General features: G+C 40.0%; 1 protein-coding gene across 1 annotated transcript in view; it reads left to right on the top strand.

Annotated features, from left to right (window-relative positions):
* The first annotated feature begins 5,748 nt into the window (after positions 1–5,748).
* The window catches only part of ddr2l (discoidin domain receptor family, member 2, like), a 37,581-nt gene continuing 18,980 nt past the window's right edge, over positions 5,749–24,349 (top strand). Inside the window, exon 1 of the mRNA XM_031731330.2 lies at positions 5,749–6,056. The gene's annotated coding sequence lies outside the window, so the exon portion shown is untranslated. The remainder of the gene's footprint in view (positions 6,057–24,349) is intronic.

The following is a 24,349-nucleotide window of genomic DNA, read 5'->3' as shown; positions in this document are numbered from 1 at the left end:
TATAGAGGATATAGTTCTGAATATACTCTTCTTGGATCTCAGAGGAGTATATTCAGGAAAATTGTTCACAGGAATTTTCCAGCAACTTTACACTAACTGTGACGTTACAGAAACTCCACAGGCTACTCCCGTCACTGGGGTCAAAAAGTTCACAGCCATTGTCACACATTGTGACATATTTACAGAGACAAAAACGTGTCTACATAACAAACCTTTGTTACGTAGACAGTACATTCAATATTTAATATATTATATTATAAATGTTAGCATGACTGTAAGGTTTAGGTATAAGGTTAGAAGAATTCACCTAAATGTAAGCGAACGTCCTCTGAAGTGACGGAAACAGGGTTGTGTGTGTGTGTGTGTGTGTGTGTGTGTGTAGCGGATTCCCCTCTAATTGCCATCTTTGTTGTAGTGTACACAGCTCTTACGTCACGCCACACTGAGGGGACTCTTGTCAACACCGGGTGACCCACAGGGAGGAAGTGATGTGTGTAATGCAAAACACGAGTTTAAGGAAAATAATGAAAAACAAGCAGCAGCTCCCCCAGCTGGATGTCCTGCTTAAAAAAGACAAGCAATGGAGAGAATAAAATATAACCATTTTTGTATCCATAACTTATAAAGAGGAAAAAAAAGTTTTCTTTAATAACTCTTTAATAAATTACTCAACAAAAAAGCTCAGAATAACCTTAAACTGTTTGCAGACAATTAACTGTTTATATAAACGGTTAATTATGCAAAGATATACACTTGTGAGCACATATTACACAGATTTGACCAATTATATATTTATTTTCTTTAAGAAATATTGTAAATCTTTCTAATTGTATTTTTAACTAATTTTTTTCCTTGTGTGTTTCTCTTTCCTGCTTTATGATATGTGCGTACATTAGACCTTTTCTGTGTGTACTGTTCAAGACTGAACAGAATATTTGTCACAAAAATGACATCCCAGTGAGACGCTTCCACTTTTAACAGAGAATTTTAAAAGTGCAGCACATTTGCTGATGCTGATAAGCAGGCCTCTGCTTCCACCTGCTGGCTAAAAGACACAAACACACACACACGGTGGTTTTAGAATACCTACATATCAATGTTCCCTCTAAGCTGCGCACGTGCGCAATTGCGCACTGCTGGCACGGTCTCTGCGCACAAAAGATCTGCGTTGCGCACAGAAAAAAATCTAACCTGAATTGAAATTAAAATAAATACGTTAACAATTCTGTTTTGCAGTGTTAGTCAGTAAGTGACTGGCTGTTCCCATATGGGATTACAACGATGCCACCTTATCCCATAGTCCAGCCAATGATGTGATTCACATTCGTATATACGCAGCTAATCAGCGTTGTTGACAGGCTATGACAGCGTCCTTATGCGCCGACACCGGTGTTTTAGCTGGCAAAGCGGCGTGGCTGATGTGGAGTGAAGCCACGTTAATGACAACGTGTACAACCATTGGAGATGTGAGCAGGACAGACGGAACAATTGACGGAAAAAGTGTGGACTTTATACCAGTTTTTAAATTGTGTTGATAGGCCACGTAAAACCAGAGTTATGATAAAAATATCTGCAATGTTTGGTTTTCTTCCTGAATACTATCGTTGTTTATATTTACTGCAGGAAGAAACGGTAAAAACGGCGTTTTATAAGGAAAACGCTCGAAAGCACTCTCCGCATGTGAGTAAAAACACCCCCTCCCTCCCAACCTCACCCGCTGCCCCTTTCCTATTCGTCCAAAAAAGTACCATGTCGACCAATCAAAAAATGGTATGGAAACGTGGCATCTAGTTGTTAAGAAACGGGGGGAAGTTTTAGGAGCCACGGCGGTGTTTTGAGATGTGAGAGATTTGAGACGTTTAGCGCAAATCTTGTGTAGTTAGTGTGTAGTGTAGTTTTGTTGTGTGTGTCAGAACAATGAGGCGGCTGCTGAATGTTACAGATGTTACAGGAGTGATACATCTCCTGTTGTCAGGCCTGCAGGTATCAGGCTGTTGTTCTCCTTTATCTCATAGTCAGTGGCGGTCCTAGCCTATTTGGCGCCCTGGGCGAACACTCCCTCTGGCGCCCCCCCGCTACTGTACTTACTTCTTCAAAAAAGTAACTCAGTTTGGCAAACAACAAAGTTTTTTGCAGCTATTTTTTTTTTTTTAATGCAGCCAAGGCGTTTTTTTAAATAAACATTTCAAACTATTTACAGAACATTCAGCTGTTCTGCATCAAATCTGATGCCACACAAATTATTTGTGCCACTCCAAACAATAATTTCTGTCCACTATGAGCAGTAGCGGTTTTAGATACGGGCGACACGGGCGGTTGCCCGGGGCGGCATCGTGGTGGGGGCGGCATCACGGGCATCGGCAAAAAAAATAAAAAATTGCTAGTGCTGCCCCGACATCATGCCAGCGCATATTGGGGATGACATAGGCACCGATCGGTTTTCTATCGCCCATTTGCTGGGAGTAAGGGCGCCCTCCGTTTGCGGTGCGCCTGCTGCTTGCGGCACAGGGAGGAGAGGGCGGGCGGCGGGGATTCACTGGCTGGCTGGAGCAGCATCTAATAACCAACTCGCAAAAATGAAACAAAATAAAAACAAAACAACAACCACGAAAACACCAGACATTATGATACAGACTTATAATTTGCACCGATGTTTTCTATATTTCCTCGGGATGAATAAAGCATAATCAATCAATCAATCAATCAATACACGAAAAGTGAGCGAGAGCCCTCGGTGCGCCTGCTCGCTGCTGAAGTCAAAGTAAACTTTATTGTCATCTCTGCTACATACAGTGCAGTATATAGAGAGACGAGACGACGAGGCTCCAGTTACAGCAGTGCAAGTAAACAAACAATAAATAGTTAAGAGTAAAAACGTTAATGTACACTTTAGGACCAGGAGTAAAGGGATCAATAACAATTTAAAATGTATATTTTATATTTTGTTGATTTAAAGTCTCACACACAACCCGTTTTTAAAGTTTAAAAAGAAAAGAAGAGGAGTGTAGCGACTTCCACAGTCGCTAGAGGCCGGGACTGAGCCTGCCTATTTGCCTGACGCGCTGTCAACTTTACGCAATAATGCGAGAGGTGGAATTGCTTGCTTGTTTATTAAAGTGCTTGAAAAGTTTACAGAGCAATGTGATCGGCTCATGATTCAAACTCTTAAAACATCACAGGCTCTAATGCAACAAGGGAAACTCGTTGTGCTGCGGTCAACAAAAATACAGCTTCCCAGTCCTCATCTCTGTCAAAATCAAACCAGTGAAAGACAGACTGACTCTTAATGTTACCGCTAGCACCCACGTGACTCCAGTTACACATCACCATAGCAACCAAACAAATAAAAACCCAGTGATCATTAAAATTCAATACATTTAATTATGCCTCCTACAAGGAGAAACGAGCAAAAGATACAGGTAAGCAGATGTGTCATTGGATAATGGCAGGTCATGTATCCTAAAACTTTCAGAATACTTTCTTAATTACGTGGGTTACAGCTCCTCCAAGAAGAAATGGTAAAAATAGCTAAAGTAACAGACTAAACTCCAAACAATATATACAATAATATAATATTAATATAATAGTAATTAGTCAGTGTCAATTGTTGATTTGTCCTGTTTTCATTGTATGTCTAATTATGATGTCTGTTTAGTAGCCGTTTGCATACTATATTTTCTCCGTCTTCATACGTGTGGGGGGGCAAATAGGCTAGGACCGCCACTGAGTAAGTATATAATTAATTGCCCAGCATTGGTCATTATATATTGTATTTTGCAGACAGAGTTACATTACTCTCTCCCAGACCACAGACTCATACTCATAATACAAGTCAGAGCTTTATAAAAAAAAAAAAAAAGAAAAGAAAAGAAAGAAAGTTGTGTTTTCGAAATTGGAGTTCAAGTTATTTTTACTTCCAATAGTGTTAACATACTACACAGGTCAATGGCTAGATTTTTTTTTTTTACATTTTCATTGTAAATGAGCTAAAGCAGTTTAAAAGTAGTCCACCATAAATGTAAATGCTGTAATTTGATTATATTAATAAACCATGTAACTTGGATGGATTAGATGCTGGCGCGACCACAGTGCACACGTCTGATGTCGCTCACAGTGGTCCAAGGGATCGCTCAGGGAGTTTGTGTGTTCGCTCAGACACATGAAAAATTAGAGGGAACATTGCTACATATGTTTAGTAAAATACAGTCCTTATGTAGAATTACAACTTACTATGCATGTTTAACATGTAAAAGATTCAACTTTGTTTTTTAAGTGCTACAAAGGGCACAAAGGTGCAGGTGGGTCACAGAGTCCACTCAGATATAAAATGCTTCTGTGAACGGCGATGGGGGTCAAGAACGGTCAAGATTCTCACAGCTTCACAGCTTGAGGTATGAAGCTGTTGAGGAACCGCAAGGTTTTGGTTTCGGTTCGCCTTCTATATCTTCTCCCTGAAGGAAGGAAGGAAGGAAGGAAAGCAGGCTATGGTGCGAGGGGTCCCGGATGATGATGGAAGCCCTGCAGATGTAGTGGCTGTTAAAGATCTCCAGCATGGGAAAGAGGGTGGCAGCAATGATCTTTGCTGTACAAGACAGTCTAGATATTTCTTTTCAGACATTCCAATGGTTTCAAACCACACAGGAGACGAAGACGCAGCATTTGAGTTGAGAGTAACGTTAAACTGGGAACAGTTTAATGAGCCGATGGTCTTCAGGGCCGTGTCATCACACATCAGCACAGCACAGAAGGTCCTCGGCTGTGCACTCCTGTCCTTAGAGGAGCTCTGTAACAGCAAAGCCCACAGTATCCTGAAGGGAACATCCCACGCAGCACATCATCTGTTTCAGCTGTTACCCTCATGGAGGCGGTACAAGACCATACAAGCCAAAACAGTCAGACTGAAAAAAAGCACACATTCCACTGTTGGTGCAATTATAAATAAAATTATAAAACAATAACTGGATATAATAAGTGAAACATTTTATGCCCCCTTTCACCAAACCGTTCAATATCGGGCTAATAGTTTATATAACCTTCAAAAATCCAGGTGCATTAGTAAAATGCTCCTGATTAAGAACGACTTCCAAGAATATTCGAGCATATCTGAAATTTTGGAAAGTTTAAAATTGGGGTGTTTATCAGCAAAAGTCTTGCAACTGCCAGTCTGAATATTAAATCAAAATGAACAGAAAAGTAAAGATTTTTAAGGTGAAAATTGTTAAATTATTAATTATCCTTTATTTAGTGTAAACTAAAATGTTTTCCCCAAACAGTAAGTCCAGCAATGTTCAAATAAATGTAACTAGGGGGGAAAACCATGAAGTCCTTATAATCTAATGCTGTCATGTGGTATTTTAAGGCGGTTTTTTAACTGGTTCTTGAACTTCATTTGTTTTCAAGCGTTTAAAAATGAATAAATCAAATGAATGGATCTGTAAGGTTCTTTAATGTGTGACTGAACAGTGAACTAAGCGTTATTCGGATATCTAGCGGCATTCAGTAGCCATTGTGCCGCAAATTATGGCGCAATTCAACAGCAACTACCTTCAAGTGCTCGCAGCTCTCTTTAAGTACTATGATAATAACACGTTGGACTTTACATCACGTTGATGTAAAAGCCCGATCTTCCCTCCGTAGTCCCCTTCATAGGGCTCTTGTGCGCATGTCCTCCAGGCTCAGATGTCAGACACTCAGGGGGCTCATTGCCTTCCTCCTCCTCCTCCTCCTTCTCCTCCGCCTCTTCGGAAACGGGATGTGATGTAAATACACAGAAACTTTTTTTTCTGTCCCTCTCTCTCTTTGGTGTGTGTGTTCTTCTTTCAACAAACTGCTGCGTTAAAACTAGAATAAGAGCAAAAGAAGTGAAGTAAAAAGTCGCGTAGGTGAAGCATCCGGGAGGTAAAGCCACCGTTAGTTTTCTCCACCATGATCCTGTGAGCTCCTCCGTCTGTGTCCGACAACAAACTCAAGAGGAGCCGGACTGCACTCCGAGAAAAACGAATCGAAGCGGAGAGAGGCTCGCTGCTGGTGTGGACCCGGAGGGAAACTGCGGACAGGTAAAACAGCTGACACTTTCTGTGGGTTTGAAAGGACTGAGAGCGGAGGATCCACGCTGCGGAAAAACTCGTGATGATGAAAGTGCATGATGGTAACAGGCAGAAATCATATGCTTTACATTGAGGCCTAGAGAAGATGGGACATCATATCTCTTCTTTGTTGTATTGAGGAAGATGCAGGAAAAATAATCAAGACATGATGCAACCAGCTCCAAATAGATATTTACTTATTTACCTACTAATCCTACCATCCAAACAACAGACATGTCAGAAAAGGAAGGTGTGATAAGGTTTACAGAGAGGAGCCACGGTTTGAATATTCTGGGAATACTGTAGAAAAATGTGTAGGAAATAAAATAGTCAGTGAGTTACTATTAATCTTTTGGGACATAAAGGCAAAACTAAACTCTTTAACGTATAACTTGAAGATGAACTGTAAGATATTGAAAAAGCCCACAAGGTTAGATGTTTTCGTTCAGTTGGTCATGATGTGTTTCAAGTTTCAAGGTATAGAAATGGTTCTTTTCCCTAAAAGAGGAGGCGAAAGAAGTATAGTTCTGTCACATGTGGAACATTATTGGGTTCACATTCTGCAAACTGAACTGTTTTCTGTAATCCATGTCCATAACCTATTCCCGTTTCACAATCATCCCTTTTCCAGATTATGTTTAACACTATGCACTGTAGGGGTGCTTGATTGTTGTCTTCTGATTTGCTTGGATACTTATTAATTACATCTTTTTATGTTGTTGCGTTTTCAAATATTCACAGTGATTTGACAATAGGTGCTTCACACAGACTGGAGGAGTTTTAACCTGGATGATGACTGATCACTTCTTTAGTGATAGCTTTTTTTAACTGACTGACCTACTTCATGGCTCACTTGTAGATTCGTGTTTGGACCTCATCTGGTTCTAGATGTTTATAAATTGTACTAGCACACCCTATAGGGGTGAGGGGACCCCAGGACTAAAATATGTTACTGGTCTAATGCGAAATACCAACCAGTGGTGCAAACGACTTGATGATAGTGAAAAAAATACCAAAAACCTTCTGGCACCAGCCTCCCTGCAGCACCAGCTAACGACTCCTAACCCTTCAGTGAAGTAAATGGTAAAGTGCTCAAGGCCGTTGATGGGGATGCACAATTTGTGTCAACTGAAATAAAGTGTTCCAGGATGCAGACAAGTGCAGAACAGCTCGCTGTGCATTACTTTGTGTTTGTATTTCTGTTGATACTATATATGCACATGCATTACTGAGCTAGAAAAGTCCTTTAATGGAAGAAGCTGTGAAGCCTTTTAAAGGAACAATGTGTAACAGGTTTAGCACCAAAGTGAAAAGTTAATCAAAGCCAGGCATTTACACCAAAGTGAGCATCAATCGCAGTGCTTAAATACAGCAGTAAATGAGGTCTTCTGTATATTTTACTGTGAACTGCTGTGGTTATGTTGTTATCGTGTAAAGAGAGAGCTCATTATCATGTTTGTGTGCAAAGATGTTGCATGTGTTTGCAGTTTACAGTAAGTTAATGTCACCAGTCAGACAGCAGACTGAAGCAGGTACCGTTGCTGTTAATTTAGAGCAGCTTGTTAACTGCTTCAAGTGAGCACGCTTAGGATTTAATGCCAATCAGAGAGCAGGACTTCCGGTTGCATTGTGAGAGTCCTGCGTGCTGAGGTGCGTCTACAGAACTTTGGTGTAAAAGTTTTTAGTCTGCGGTGTTATTATAAGCTTTGCATGTACAGTGTGTTTGTGTGCAGGTCCATGTGTGCGTGCTGCTGCTGACCTCTTCACCTGCAGTGGGATCATGTTTGGTTTATTTTCATGTTCAGCACTGAGTCAGCTCATGTTACAAGGATGAACTTATGGCTCACAGCAGCAGTTTAAACCTTGAAGTGCAAACCCCAGTACATTTCTTTTCCATATCGCTATGACCGTCATCAAACCTTATTTCGGTCTGTGGCTCAAAAGTAAATATAAATGGACATATATGACCAAAAATGTGCAGGTTGTGGACAAAATTATGACGATACTACATTTACTAAATATTTTTGCCACTTAATGTTGAAAATTAATAAATCAAGGTCATGGTGTTCTTTTTTACTGCATTTTTTTCTTGTCCTTTTAACCAGGAAGAGGTCTTAATATTAAGAATCATGTTTTGTGGGTGTTACTGGCTCACACAGGCAGCATTAACCTAACATGTTTTTCAATGGCAGAAGGGCAGGAAAAACTGGAGCTTCCAGAGAAAACCACAGGAAGAACATACATACTGCCCACTCAAGGGCCCTGCCCAGGTTGGTTTGAACCCAGGACCCTCTTGCTGTCAGGCAACAGTCTTAAACACTGAGCCAGTGGTGCCAGGCTCAGCACAGTGGTCGAAAGTCTTCTTGAGCAATATTGACACAGTTGTAATGGAAAGAAAACATGGTTTTCACATCAGTTATGGCTGTAACTTTTTTACTTCTAAACTTTTAAGGTGTTAACAGCTCTCTTTTACTCATCTGACACATATTTTATATGTTCCCTGCCAGTAAATAATTCCAAGCTTTCCTAATATCTAAGCTGTGTTATTGCCGGGGATGTGTAAGTATCTAAACTTAAGAAAGAGACATTTGAGGGTTTAGCAGAAGAACATCTGTTGACAGTTTAGTTTGATGTAGATTTAGAAATTCGATAAGCGTGAGCTTTAGATGCATTTCCCCAACAGCCAAAGTTTGGAATAATAAGAGAGTACAGAATACAAGAAAGAGGAGAGCGGTGCAAGGCTGAAAATCCCCTCCACACCATGCATGAACCGAGTCCAGAAGGATCTGGAGGTAGTTTATGAGATTTTCTTGAGCTCATCAAGATGATGTGTCCCAGTTTTTCTTTTTTTTTTTTCAGTTTGATTTGTCCCGTTATTAAATTTGCTTTATCTCTCAGTAGTAAAGAAACCTTCCAAAAATTTGTAGATCTGGAACAAATCCAAAAGTTAATCTGCCCTAAGCTGGGCCAAACCCCACCTCTGAAGAAGAAGAAAGAAATCCATCCATAACTTTTTGAGTAATCCTTCTAACAAACAGGCAAGTAAAAACCTATAGCACCAACCTTGTTTGTAGTGGAAAAATATGGCTGTTCCGCTCACAGACACTTTGCATAAGTTTCCAAAATTAGTGTCAAAATATTAATGAAGCAACTTTTTTTTTGCATTTTTAGGTACACTGATGCTAAATGCCTAAAATACAGACTATTTATCGATGCCTTAATTTAGTGATGTTAACTAAACTTGTGTACATTTCTCTGAAACATTCTGCTGAAAAACTCTTGAAAGGGAGCAAAGTCATACAATCGGACTTCCTTTAAAAGTCCCCAAATCACTGTAATGATCAGCAAACCAACAAATAACCAGCAAACTGCAAAGAAGGTGGCCACAAACGTTTGACACTAACGTTTGATACTCATCTTGGTTAGTATTAACACAAGTGTTGATAGTTAAGGTACTTAAAGCAAAACTCACTTCATCAGCCTGACTTACAGCAAATGTTATAAATTATACAGACTTAAGTTGAACCCACTGTGAGAAAGGGATTTAAATACTGCCAGTCTGTGAATATCTGTGCCTAACAGTAAATAATACAAGTAGTTTATTTGGGAAATACTTATCGGCCAACAATGTGACGCAGTCTCTGCTTCCAGCTTCTCTAATGAGAGAACGTGCTGTTTAGATTACAGTGAACTGATATTTTAGGACATTTAGACACGAATGGAGACACTGTTTTCTGACATGTTGTAGATAAAGCGATTTCTCTAAAAAGTAATTAACGGTGAGAAGTACCCCACCCCCAAACAAAGAACAAGGTTATTTCTGTCAGCCTGGAGTTGAGTCAGTGACTGTCCGACCCCTGCAGGTATTTAAATGGCTTCATGTTTATGACACGAGACGATAAAAAGTTGATTTGTTGTTTCTTGAAGAGACTCTGAGAGCAGCCTGGAGCTACAGAGAGAGAGAGTGATTGCACAACAGCAGGAGATCAGTGTTTGGCTCCGACTGTGAGAGCTGACACCTCAGCTCACTCACAAAGAAAAGCAATCTTCACTCTGCTCAACTTGATGATTCTTATACCAACTGTGCATAATGTTACTGTTATTAAAGAAGTGTAGGTCATGTTTGAGTGTAGCGGCAGCCGAGCGAATAACAAGCAGGATCCACTGTTTCCAGATCCACGACTCTTGCACTGCTACTGCTGTCATCATAAGCTCATGATGCCTAGACCTTCACCTTAAATCACATGATACTGAGGTGATTCGCATTCTTGGGGAGGTGGAAAAAAAGTCAACTGCAAAAGTTTTGTAGTCTCCAGATGTAAAACTTTATCAACTCTGTTAACTGGAAAAATATTTGGCGAGAGACAAATTTCTTAAGAAATATTGAGGTGCTGGCGTTCTCCACCAATTTAGATTTCTTTTCTAGTAGAAAGGACTCTGCAAATGTTCCACTGGCCACGTTCTTTGTGACAATGAAGTAACAGATAGCAGTGTAACCTGGTGCCTCTCCAGTAAGTCTCTCCAACTCCTCCGTCTTGTACTACAGCTGGCGACAGTCTCGGTTTTGCTCTGCAATCTTGGTAAGCTTGGCATAGAGGCATGTCTGTGCAGTGAGACCGTGGCTAGTTGTTTACCAGCAGCTGAACTTTCAAACTTATTTGTTCTCCCTTTGGATACAAAGAAACCGCTTAAATTAGTTGCCAAGTATACTCGGGTGGCTGTTAATATAGTGAAGTGTGGGAAAACACTGAAAAACACTGAGGGAGCATTGATGCAGAAGTCTGTACCTTACCTCTGTGTAAAACTGTGACAAAAGTCAAATCTAATTGTTTTCAGGAAAAACTGTTTCTTTGGTGTCAAAAAAACACCAAAGACAAGCTCATCTTACGAGCGCAATAGTAAACTGACCTTTATTATTCTTTGCTGCATCGTGAGTCAACAAAGGGCACCAAAGAAAATGAGGAAAAAAGTAAAAAAATGCAGGTATTTCCTATGTACAGAGACTTGTTACAAAATAAGGATTTTAAATCCGTTTGCATTGTTTGAGTGATGAAACCTTGTGTTTTCAGACGGTGTAGTAGTAGATGGTCAAACGTGAGAAGGTGTTAAGGTGTTAAAAACATTTAAATAGCAAGTCTGGGTATCTATTTTGGTCTGTCTGTTGGTAATGACCATTTCCCTCTCTTTTCAATTTTTATTTCCCTTTTTTTTTAAGAAGATATTGTTACTGAGCCAAAGCGATTCACATTCACGCTAAAAGATGTAGCATGTTTGCTTTTACAGTTTTGCTGCAGAGAAAGAATTGATACTGTCTGAGTCCCCAGATGTGAAGTGTGTAGTTGGACCCTGAGTGGCAACAAGCCACTGGCGGAAAGTGCTAAAGACAAAGCAGAGAGATGCTGCTCAGACTTTCTTTTATCTGCATATGCACTGATGTCTGTAAACCTTGGCGCGGTAACCTACACCGTCGATGTGTTGATAGAAAGCAGGGGATAGTCACTTTACAGCCAAATAGTCTTTGTTTTAATGCTTTGGCCTCTCTGCACTCTTAGCCTGGCTTTGAGGGCTGAACATTAACAAGATGACGTCAAACCATCTTCAAGAATCTCGATGAACGCTCTGGCTTTCCAATAAAGGATCACCAGACTTACAATATGCACGGCATTGGAGTCGCATCTCTTCTAAAATCTATCCAGCTCAATCTGGAGCCAATAAAGCCATCTATCTGTGGGAATCTAGGAAAAAATGGAACTTTTTATCAGATTGTATCTCGCGTGTTATATATTATATCATGCTATAATATATGATATGATATATCATCCTTCGCCCAACTTAATCTTTCACAAGTTTAGAAAAAGTAATCCAAAGTAATTTAACTTCAGGTCATTAAGTTACCACATAAATTCTTCGACCTTCTCGTCAGGTATTATTACGACATTCACGTAAAGCCTTTTTATAGAAATCCCACCACAGACGCACTGAAAAACACAAACACTTACAGGAAACTTCCACAATGGTTTTTGGAGAAACGTGTGCAGATAGTAGCTGCGGTTGGAGCCGAAGGAACAGATTACAGATAAGTTTAAAGGAGCCCATGTTTAAGTGTATTGAGTTTCCACCAGCCAGGCTGCAGCCAGCAGCTCATTAAACCCTTAAGAAACCACAAGGAGGATCTGTTAGAGTGGATCTGTGCGAGGCACATGAGGAGCAAAAGAAGAACGCCGAACATGGCAGCTGCTGAGAGAAGATGATACAGACTGAAATCGTCCGTGCCTATCAGGCAGAACTTTATTAAAATTACATTTCTGTAAATTACCAAAGGGACGCTCTGATGGTTTGTGTACTGTCTGCTCTGAGACTGAGTCTTATCTGGTATTAAAATAAGAAAAACAACGTGTCACTGCACTGTCAAATACTTTGTGTAGCTACTCTGCATTAATAGAAGTGTTATAGAAGGACTTTTCAACCGCCGACACTCCCATTCACAGCTTTTGTTCATATTTCTTGCAGTGTCGGACCCATTTCTTGCTCAATCATTTCCAAGTAACTCTCTCTTAACAGTCCTTAATGGCTGGTTCAACTGTTGCTGCAAAGTACACACATAAAAACATTGTTATTTTACAAGCTTCAATTTCCAAATGAACGACTTGCCGCTGAAAAGTTTCCTGGAGAATCATGTGAAGTCACTAGTTACTGAATGTGTTTTGCTTCAGCTGTGGTTAATGTAGCGGTCATATTCCCACCCATTTACTTCCAGTAAGATCACTGACACCTTTGTTAGTCCTGCGGGGTGAGGACAGGGTGAACAATCCTCAATGACGTATCACACCCTCCTTATGGTGACTATGAGACTGATTACGATCAGGACAGCGCTTTCCTGACTTCCCCTCTTCAGTGATCTTTTAAACCTTCCTGTGTAGCTTTGTTAACTAAATCCAGATAATATGAGGTAAGTGTCCCTTGCATTTTGTTTTTTGTCGAGGACACTGATTTTAATTATTTGTAGCATCTTGTTTTTTGTAGTTGCATCTGTCTGATTGTTGCCACAAACTTGATGAGAATTCTTTCTGAAGTCGATATGAAACAAAACTGGAATTGCTACCATTGCTGATAATGTTTTGCAGGGATCGCATCATTTTTAGTCAGTCCGAAGCTACAGTAGTATAGTGACTTTGCCGAACTGAAGACACAGCACATCCCTAAAAAACGTAACATAAAAGTTTTAAAAAATGATGTAACATTGAATCTCCTTTATTTTGACCAGCACTAATCAATTAGACCAATTGTTGACGACCCACAAAAAGACATCTTTTTGGATTTTGGTTTGGATTCTTGCTCCAAACAACTTCATGTACTCAGCTGTTCCACTCATGCACTCACCTACACCACTGATTATACCGACCTCACACACCATGGTTAGTTTAAGTTCTCTCCTTGTTTCTTTCATTTTAAAAAAAAGTCTTTTTAATTGGCGTTTTCTGTGTGCATCTCCTGTTTTTTCATGGCTGTGCAGCCCAGTTCGTGACAAGTGGGTTGTTAATTGGTTGATCTAATCGATTAGTCCAATTGATTACAATGCCATAGGTTCTTGTATTGCTCCTTAGTATCAGACAGGTAAATTAGTAGTTTGTTAGTACACTCCATTTTGGTGTATTAACTTAACGTCTGGTAATCAAATTAAAGAATCAATACCTATACTTATGTGTAAAAAAATAACTTGTTTTTGTGCATTTGTCACCATGTACTAAATCAATCCCGCTGTGTTTAAGAAGCTCAGCTATACTCTGAGCATCAGCACTTGTTGTACTTTTGCTAAAAGTCTGTAAGATGAGTTGAACTGCACATTTATGAGTCTGCCCATGCATGCAAGTCAAGCTGGTAAATATGCAGATAGGTATATTCAACTGTTCAGTCACTTTTTTCAGTTTTCATGAGTTCTCATGAGTTTTTATTCAAGTCTTACTAGAGTTTATCCCCATAATAACCACCACCTGCTGACCCATCACTTCTCCAGAAAAGAGCATCAACCATTCCTGAAAAATCCCCGTCCTGTGTAGTGAGAGATTACGTAGTTTTTAAAGAATGTCTGAAGTCTCTTATGTTCCGTGATAATCATCCATAAGGAGTATAGATTCTCAGGAACAGTTTGACTCACTGCAGTTTTACGCTGTTGACTGAACAGTTAAAATGAGTAAGTCAACCTACAGACTTTTTCAAAATGTTTTTTTTTTTACTTGTTCACAGCTGGTTTAACACCACAGGGACTGGAGCTTGAAGTACACAAGGGAACATTGTCTTGCACACCATGAGAATAGCTACCTTAATATAAGCAATGTGTCAGTTAAACTGAAGTCAGATCTTAGATAGGCTGCATTTTTCTTTCTTGTGACACCTTACTTTCTTGGCTTTAAATGCCGTGCCGCTATACGTGGATCTGTACAAGTTTGTGACTGGTTATTTGCTAACAACATGGCCTCTTTCTTTTGAAGGGTTAAGGTTGACTTGAATGGTTTATCTGTATTTATCTGAGTTGCTAACCACTTTCATGTGACTGCTGAACCTGGTTTCTAGTGTTAGGGTCAGTAAAAGCAACCGAGGAAGGGCTGTACTGGGTATGTTGAATTTGCTTGTTAGCACAGGCCCCTGGTGAGTTTTTATCACCAGTAATGGATGAAATAAAGCAAATGAATGCCAGATTTACTTCAGCTCTTGAATATGCCACTTGATCTTTAGCTCATGCAACTCTGTGGTCTGTGTAATCATCTGGTGACAGACTGGATTTACTCTGCATCTCACCAAGTGCATCCTGGGATGTCTGTAGTCCACGTGTGCTAAACGAGACCTAGTTTTGCCATCTGCCTGGACCGTCACGTTAAAGTTAATGTACTCTGTGCTGTAGAAATTTGTGCAAACAGTAAACTGTTGGGTATCAAAAACCAAACAGTGGCCGTTTTTAAAGTGACAGGAGTCGTGAATAATGCTGTTTGATGTCAGAAACAGATTTTAGTTTACAGTTCTTCAGCGTCAGCTTGTGTCTGCTCAGTGATAACTTCACTGAGCCTCCTGAGAGAGATGAGTCGTCTTCTCCCTCCACCTCCAACCACTCCTGACAGAATTATGATACCCTGCATACCTGTGTGTGTATATCTGTGTGTGTACTGCTTGCATGTAGGTGCATGCATGTGTATAAACCTGGAGTGCTTTAAGGATGTATGGTCCTGAGTGTGTTTTAAATGGCTCCAGGTGTGTGCTTGCTTGCATGTGTTTTGTGTGTACTGGTCCTGTCTCCAGGGTTTGTATTCAGAGTTAAGCAACAGAGTCTTGAGTGACATTTTGATATCAGAGCAGTTACTAATTCGCCATCTGATTTCCAGAAGAGCAGCACTGAATCAATTAAAAATAAGATGTGAATGAAGCAACACTTGCAAAACAAAACATTGAAGAGTTTTATGTAATCTTTTACTCAGAACTGTTTCAAGGCCAGTTCTGAGTAATTGTTTGAAAACTGTGATGGCTTACTTGCAGAAAGTTTTAGCAGTTACTCAGCAATGCTGGACGAAACAGTTAAAAAGGAAGATATTGTCACAAATATACAAATATTGTCAATAAAATGAAGTCGTCTTGCAGAAGGTTTGACTATTTCCCAGTCACAGGGCTGCATCTATCTTCAATTTCTTGGTGGATACTACATATGTTTAAAATACAGTTGGGCTTATTCCCAATACCAGTAACAGTAACTTTACAGTGTTTTCTAGTAGTGGCAAAATTTTTCTATTAGTGGCAAAATCTTATCAAAAAACAGGCCTGTTTCCAATTTTTTCAGATCAAAATTGCACAGTTCTTCAGCACAAAGCCCATGCAACAGTAAGGTTAAAAACAGCCTTAAAGACTGGTTGGCAAACCCCAGGCAACCACAGTCATTATGGAAAAATATGTATTCCAAATATCAGCCACCTAGCGAATGAAAAAGAAATTGTAGTCGTTTATCTGTTATTGCAGGTTCCAAGGATTTTGTCTGGCAAGGAGATCTCACGGCCTGCATACATGCGCCTTTCTTTTTGGGACTCGTTACCTAGTTGACTACTTTAGTCCTTTTAGTCCTTTGGTTCTCAACCCAGAAGTTAGAAAGCAAATGTCAGATATCACAAGATGAATAAAGTTAAGAAAAAAGACCCAATTTTGGTCTTTGCTTTCATTTCCTGGCATAAGCTGCACATTTCACACACCTTTTAGCTCTAATTAAAACTATGTGACTCTTGAATGCAAACATTTCCAGAGGTGATGTTGGCAAATCAGTTAAGATCAGGTAAAATGTGTCTTTGAAATTTGGAGTTAGCAGGAATTTCCCAGTTTTAGGCTTAGCATGTCCCCCATTCATACTTATCGGCGTATTTAATTGTGTTTAACTTGGCTTCTGTCTTTCCTGTCAGTTCAAAGCTTTACATGTTAAATCAAGCGCTCCTCACATTCTTCAAATGCCAGCAGCTTTTTCTAAACCAGCTGCTTCTCGGCTCGAGTTCAGACCTCGCAACCATCACCTGCTCCAGCATTACATTTGCATCTTAAACATTCCTCTGACTCCCAAGAGCAGTTTTAATTCGTGAGAAAAGTTAATAAAAGAACATAAACATGGACCTCAAAGCACTGAACAGAGACAGCAGTCTATAGCAGACAACAATAAATGACCACAAAGTTTTGCTCAGACTGAAGAGAAACTGTTTCTGCTCATAACTGTGCTTGCGTATGAAATGAACTTAAGAAAGGACTCCACAGATTTTACAGTTGATTTACACAGCATGGTTAGCACTGTGAGAGCTGTGTGTAGCTTCTTTTGTGTGTGTGTGTTTTTTAGCCCAGTTTGAACTTAAAAGTCTAGACATCTTGTGACCTGAGTATCACCAAACTTAACTCACACTGCTGTGAATAGAAAATAAAAGCGGCAGATTTTCTGTGAATGTTGCCTAAAGCGATGGTTTTATGGATGGCCATGAGTCTATGTTTATCACAAGCCACAAACAGATGAAAAACCCCTATTTTGGCTTTCGATATGTCTACAGCGCTATTTGAAGGAAAACACTGGGAAGAACGATGGCGCAAAATGTTTTGACGGTGAGCACACATCTGAATTTGGCTACTCTCAGTCGTGTGGTACGGTTTTGATAAGAGAATCTCTTCATGAGTCTAATTATGGAAGTTTTATTTCTCGTGCAGTTGCTCTGTTGTTTCTGTTGATAAGCAGCTGGGAGTCTTTACCGTCTAACAACTTGATGGTGTGTTCCATTACAATCTGGACCCAACAGGCCTCTATGATTGTGTGAGCGCAGCCTCATTTATTGTGTTGCATAATCAGGCAGGCATTGCTTCAGTGACAGAAAGGCTTTACAGCAGATTTTGATTCATATTGACTTGATAGCATCGCACAGCTGCTACAGATTTGTCAGTTGCACATACATGATGCAAAGCTCCCATTCCAATACATCCCAAAGGTGCTCTGCTGGAGATCTGGTGACTGTGCAGGCCATTTGATTACCAGCTACTACAATTCACTGGCTTATTTCAAGAAACCAGTTTGAGATGATTTAAGCTTTGTGACATGGCACGTTATTCTGGCTGAAGCAGCCATCAGAAGAATACTCGGGCTGTGGTGTTTATACCATGCTAAAGTGGTACTAAGGGACCCAAAGGATCCTAAAAAATTGAAAGTATCACTCAAACCATTATACTGTTGATGCAGGACAAGATGGATTCATGCTTTCATGTTGTTTACACCAAATTTTGACCCTGTCAGAATGTCGCAGCAAAAATTGAGAAACATCAGACCAGGCAACATTTTTTCCAAACTTCTGTTTAGACCCTGACTGCTGTATCAACATGGTACTGGAATATTAATGGCCAATAAATGAGAATAAAAAGCTAAAGGAGAAATGCCCTTCAAACATGTAATGAGTGTTAATGTTCCACAGGTAACTTTCCTGCTGGCAACTTGTGTTTTGAATGACATGTCAGATTTTTGAATCTTTGAATTTTTGAATTTTTGTGAACCTGTGTGTGCCAAGTGGCACACGAGGTGGTCTTCTGCTGATGTAGCCCGTCTACTTTAAGGTTCAATGTGTTGCACATTCAGAGATACTTTCCTGCATACCTTAGAGATGGTTGTGTGGGAAAATCCCAGTAGATCAGAAGTTTTTGAAATATGCAGCGCCAACCAACAATCATGCTGCGTTCAGTCTTGCCAAACGTTTTTTCCTCGGTCTGATATTTGGTTTGAGCTTCAGCAGATCTTGCCTACACACCTAAATGCATTGACTTGTAATTGGCAAATTAGAAATGTGCATAAGCAAGCAGTTGAACATGGAGAGTACACAGAAAGATGTTTTTGTTCATTAGAATGGTGATTCAATGGAGAGCAATACAGACCAGCTAACATGACTCTGGGATTCATAGAAATCATTTTTAATTAACACATTTATGCATTTAAATGCTTTAAACTACAGAAACTCATCATAAAGACAATTAAAACATTGTGTCCATAGTCCTTGACAAAAGAGTGGGATTGTGGTATCACCTGGAATATGTGCGTGTGTTTTTGATTGGTTTATAATAAAGTCTTGCTCAAAGATCCATTTTCCCTAAAGTGAAGTCAGGCTTAACAGATAATTTTAGGTCAGTGTTTGGTTCTGATGGCTTCTATTGTGTGCTTGGCGGGTCTGTTCAGTTTTGCTCTCAGTGAACTCTGTCTCATTCACCCCATCAACCAGAGAGAGAGAGAGAGAGAGGGAGAGAGAGAGATGTAGATTCCTGTGTGTAGCTGTAAGCGAGAGAGCGAGCCTTGGAGAAAGGCATGTGGATTCCTGTGTGTTTGTGTGAGCGAGAGACACAGAAGGAGAGAACGACAGAAAGAGAGCGAGAGAGAGAGGTCTGGGTTGCGTTGAATGTTTGGAATGTTGAGGCTTTTGGCTTCAGTTTGTTCTGATGGGAGGAGGGAGGAGAGAGAAATGAGGGACAGAGGGAGAGGAAAAGAAAAATAGGGAGAGAGGAGGTAAGTAAGGGGAATTAGGGAAGGACAATGACGGGTTACTCTGTATAATAAGGAAAATGTACTTGAAGTAAAAGTAAAGGTATGAATGCGTTCTAATGGCCATGCCCATTTATGAACATAATTGTAGTTTGTTAGTATTGTGACTATTTTTGGCGGCAGTCAACTTTTTCATACTGGTTTAAACTGATGATCGTTTCTTTTTCCTTTGGGTGCTTCCAGTTACTTTATAAAATCCCATTCCCACGTGGCTGACATTTTAACCTTTTTAAACACCTGTTGGAAACATTTGCATTAAAAATGTTTTCTACTTTTCTGAACTGTGGCTTTAGCAATCATGGTGTAGTGTCTGAACTGTAAATACCAATGCCCAAAACCACTGGAACTGAGGATAATATTTTTACTTTAGTTACCATATTTTTCGGATTATAAGGCGCACTGTCAATGAACGGGTTTCTTTTCATACATAAGGCGCGCTGGATTATAAGGTGCATTAAGCGAAACAAAACAGTTAGATAAGTCAAACTTTACTCAACTTATTCTTCTTGCTTCCTCCACTTCTGTACCATTGATTCACTAGTGTTGAATTCTCTTGCAGCTTCTCTATTCGCGTGTTGTTGCAGTATATGAATGACTAACCTCGTATTATGGATGGATTATCTCAGTTGTTCTCCTGACTGAAGTTTGGTCCGTTTACAGCATCCTGCCATGCCATTGCATTTGTCCCTAAACATCAGGAACCCTCCTGTTAACTTTTATGTGGAAAAAAGTTAGCATTCATCCTCCAGCTTCACTGCTGTTTAGTTTTCTGTCTTCATTTATGTTGGAAGTGATAGCAAAGCTGTACGTTTGAATTTTTTTTAGAAATTTCAGTCAGAATATGCTATGTCATGTTTAGGTGGCAAGTAGCGAGCTAACTTCCTGCTAAATCTTTTATCCCATTAAATGTAATAAATCCTGTTTTCATGGATGCCTGCATGTTAAACTTAATTGTTACACCTGGTAAAGCAGCAGCGCTGATCATTTTTTTACAGATGAAAGAATTTAGACAGTTTTTAACTCTCAGTGATCCCGCAGTGTTCGTTTGACTTTGGGACCTGAAGGGGACGGAGTTTTGGACCCAGATTACTTTGCGAGGCTCCTGACTACGGTAGCCGTAATGGTCCGACAATCCATCAAGCAGTGCGGCTTCGTAGCTTACCAAAGTCGTACTAAAACGTTTTTTGACAGATTTTTGAGCTCCGTGTACCACATAAAATTGGTTCAAGGTCAGTAAGCACAACATGAATTCATACATAAGGCACACCGGATTGTAAGGCGCACTGTCCCTTTTTGAGAAAATTAAAGGATTTTAAATGCACCTCATAGTGCGAAAAATGCGGTACTTTAAATATATTTTTATGCTGAACTTTTGTACTAACAGCAAAGGGTCTGAGTACATAGCTATTCTTCTATATATCTATAGTTAATCCAGTTACATTGTCATTTTATAAGCTGGACATGAGCCTGAGCAATCCTGCACAATGTTTTCTACACTGGAAACACCCATGTTCAAACAATGGTTTGTCAGAGTGACTGTGACTAAGCAGTGATCTAATCGTTTAAAGCACACATAGCTGGGCTAGGCAAAGAATCTCAAAGTGCAAGTTCTGCATAATTGAAACAAAGACAGTTTTGTATGGTTCCATTCAGTGTGACTCTGATTTTAATAGCATTTAAGGTTATTGAATAAATGTCCCACAGACCAAAGTGCGCTGAACAAAACTAGTCTGTCTGTACTTTTCTTTTATGATAACATACTTTTTTCATGCAAACTATCTTCAGCTGTATTATGTATTAATTTATTACACATTAATCTCTATATTGATTTGGAACTGAAATGCTTTAAAAAATATCAAACTATTTAATGAATCCAGTTTTTTAAATGCGTAAATTTCCTTTCACTAGTTTCGATCATGTTCTTTTTAGGCTTTGTGATGGTGTCAGTTTTGATCTCTGACACTGTTTTCTATTACATTCAGGTGGGTACACAGACCTGCTAAACCCATTTGTGCTTTCTGTCAGTGCTGCAAATTTACAGTTAAGAGGTTTTTGGTCAAAAGAAGGTTGTTATTTCCATCTGCAATAATTTATATTTGGCAGTAAGGCTCTGCTCTGGAAAAGCAGCAGCAGGACCCCTCTACAGAACAGATCAGGCATCAATAACTTGTGGCTCCTAGAGTTTCCAAAAGAAGAATGGGAAGCAGAATCCAGTCCCTCTCCTGTGGAACCAGCTCCCAGTGTGCACTCAGAGACGGACACCCTCTCTACTGTTAAGAGTGGTTTAAATGTTCTTTTTGGATAAAGCTTATAGTTAGGACTGGATCGGGTTACCTTGAACCATTACTTAGTTGTGCTGCTGTCGGCTCAGACTGCTGGGGGACTTTCCCAGGATGCACTGAACATTTCTTCTCCTCTCACCTCTTTTCACTAGCATTGCATTTATTGTACAGCTATTGCATGTTACTAACTTTTGTCTGCTCTTTCCTGCAGTGTTTTTCTTTTTTCATTTTGTTTGTTGTGTGTGATCTCTCTATGCTCCTGTTTTTTTCCCGTCTCTTTCCCCTCAAACCCCAGCGGGTTGAGACAGATGGCTGCCCCTCCCCGAGCCTTGTTCTGCCAGAGGTTTCTTCCTCTTTAAAAGGAAGTTCATCCACATAGGTGATTGTTGCGATTGTCGGCTCTCCAGTCAAATATTATTTGAAATTGAACTGAATCAAACTGAATGTATTTCTTTTTAAGTCTCTTATCTGTGTAAATTGCTGGACCCACATGTCCTGCCTCGTTCACTCAGGTCAGCAGACCAGATACTTTTACTCATTCTGAATAGACAACACAAACTCAGACATGACAGTTGCTTTTGCATTTGTGGCACGATTTTCCACTGCACATCTGGCAGACTTAAATCTAATTTAAAAATACACCTTTGCTCCCTAGCCTTCGTCCCAGTGTGAGATATTGACTGTGATTTTAAGTCACCTTTTAATTGCTGTGGCTCTTTTGTGTCTCCCTGTTGCTGCTTTAAAAGTGGCAAAAGTATTTTATAGGTAGTGAAAGTGGTTTGGTATGAATTGAACAGACAGGAAACAGATCATGACATTGAAAGCAGATTGCAAATCTGCATTAACTGTGGACAGGCTAAAGCGATTTAGATGAGATTTGCCAATTGGATCCATAGAGCGGTATCAGTAAAGCGATCGGGTAATGTAGGCTGATCCCAGCTGATCTGCTGTGATTTTCTGGACTTTGTAGCCTGCTTGAGCTAACCTTAGCTTGATTTTGCTGCTCTCAGCAGCAGAGAAGTTTGAAAAAACAAAAAAGGCCCTTTGCCAAGTCCACAATTGACCCATTTACTGTATCGCTCTCATGTTGCACACTCATCTAGAACAGTGGTCTAAAGCGAACAGAGACCCTTAAAGTAGTTCGGATCTAAACAAAGAAGTGGATGATGCATAGACACTGACAAACAATCTCTTGTGTTGTTTAGAGAGCAGGACCTGGTTACATAATGTGCACACTTTGGTAAGGCATGTAATTGCAAGGCTCGATGCCCCAAAGTTGTTTTACAGCGATTTCATTTCCAGAAATCTGGTTTATTTATAGCAAGCCTGAAAAAAGTAAATGGTCTGTTTTCATGGTGGCTCGAGAGGTCAAGAAATACTCCAGGAAGTTATTTATAATTTGCTTATAATGAAGCTGAATTTCTTTCATCACTTGTTTGTTAAAAAACAGTTCAATATTGCTCTTCATTAGATTCTACCAAGGGTTACTTTTTTGTTTCTCTCTGACTTCTCTTAATCTCTTTTACTGTCTTTTTCTCTCTGTTATTTTCTCTCTCCCCCCCTCTCTCTCACTCTCTAGTCATGTGATTTTGCTGTAGAGATGAGCAACAGGGCAGGAATCTGAGGTTCAGCCAACGCATTACATAAAGCTCCCTCCTTCTCCCCCAGTCGTTGCTAGAAAACAAACGTGAACCACTTCTTCTTCGGCTCGGCTAAAGTGAATGAACTCACTTCCTGAAGCCAGAGCAGGGAGTTTTTCATTAGGGAAAAAAAGAGAGAGAGGGGGAGAAGGATTGTTTCAGGAACAGACTGGATTCTCTGGTATTTAAGAACAGTCAGTATGTGAAGAAAAACATGCAAGTCTGTCTGAAGTGGGCTGCAATCAGCTGCTGCAGCCTGTTGTGTCTACAGACCGAAACATTCACATCCATGTCAAGACGGCAAGGCTTCCCGTCTTTAACTCCTGTTAGCGCTGAGCTGGCTGTTTGCCACAAGGACAGACAGCAAAGGTTTTGATTTATGGTCAGTTTCAGATTTTGCCTGTTGAAGTCATCACGACACAAACTGGATGCATCAGACGTGATTCTTCTTTAATTGTGTTTTTCATTTCATTGTAGAGCAGAAGGTCTTGAATCTGAAGCTCCCTGTGGCTTTGACAAAAAAAAGGAGAACCTAAACTAAACTACAGTAACTTTCTATATTTTATAAGTGAGGTCTGGTACCAGAACTGTGCTGCGGCCCCATCAAGAGAGGTTTGTGTCTCCCCCTGTTCTCAAATCAGACAGAGCCACTGTGATTGTTCTGCAGATGGATTTTAGTTTCTTTTTTGCTTTTAACCTCCTAAGACTGGAACTCTTTCATTGCATGCATTTTCAGTTTCTCTTTGCTATTTGGGCTGATTGGGACCTGATGAATGTAAAAACAAAGAATTGCCTGATTTTTGTTTCTGAGAAAAATTAGATCAACATATGACGACATTCGCTTTAAATTTCGATAGAACAGTGGCAGTGTAGTGTCCTGGTAAGTGGATATCAGGCCCTTGTAGAGCAAAATTTAGTATTTTGCTCTAGACCAGCGGTCCCCAACCCCCGGGCCACGGACCAGTACCAGTCCGTGAGTCGTTTGGTACCGTGCCCACGAGAGTTGAGACACGGGTGTAAAATTTATTTTATGGTTTTCAGGGTTTTTATCGTTTTTTAGTGTTTTTTTGTTTATCGTTAACTCTGTTTCCCTGGGTCTTTTCCTGTGTGTTATGAATAAATCTTCTTTTTTTGGTACTGGTACAGGTTTTATTTTGTTGTATTTATGCGCGACACCTTAAAGGCCAGTCCGTGAAAATAGTGTTGGCCATAAACCGGTTTGTGGCACAAAAAAGGTTGGGGACTGCTGGTCTAGACAACCCAAAA

This window comes from Oreochromis aureus, linkage group 12 (assembly GCF_013358895.1).
Source record: "Oreochromis aureus strain Israel breed Guangdong linkage group 12, ZZ_aureus, whole genome shotgun sequence".
In the NCBI taxonomy this organism is placed as follows: Eukaryota; Metazoa; Chordata; class Actinopteri; order Cichliformes; family Cichlidae; genus Oreochromis; species Oreochromis aureus.
This window is presented reverse-complemented; position numbering and strand designations above follow the sequence as displayed.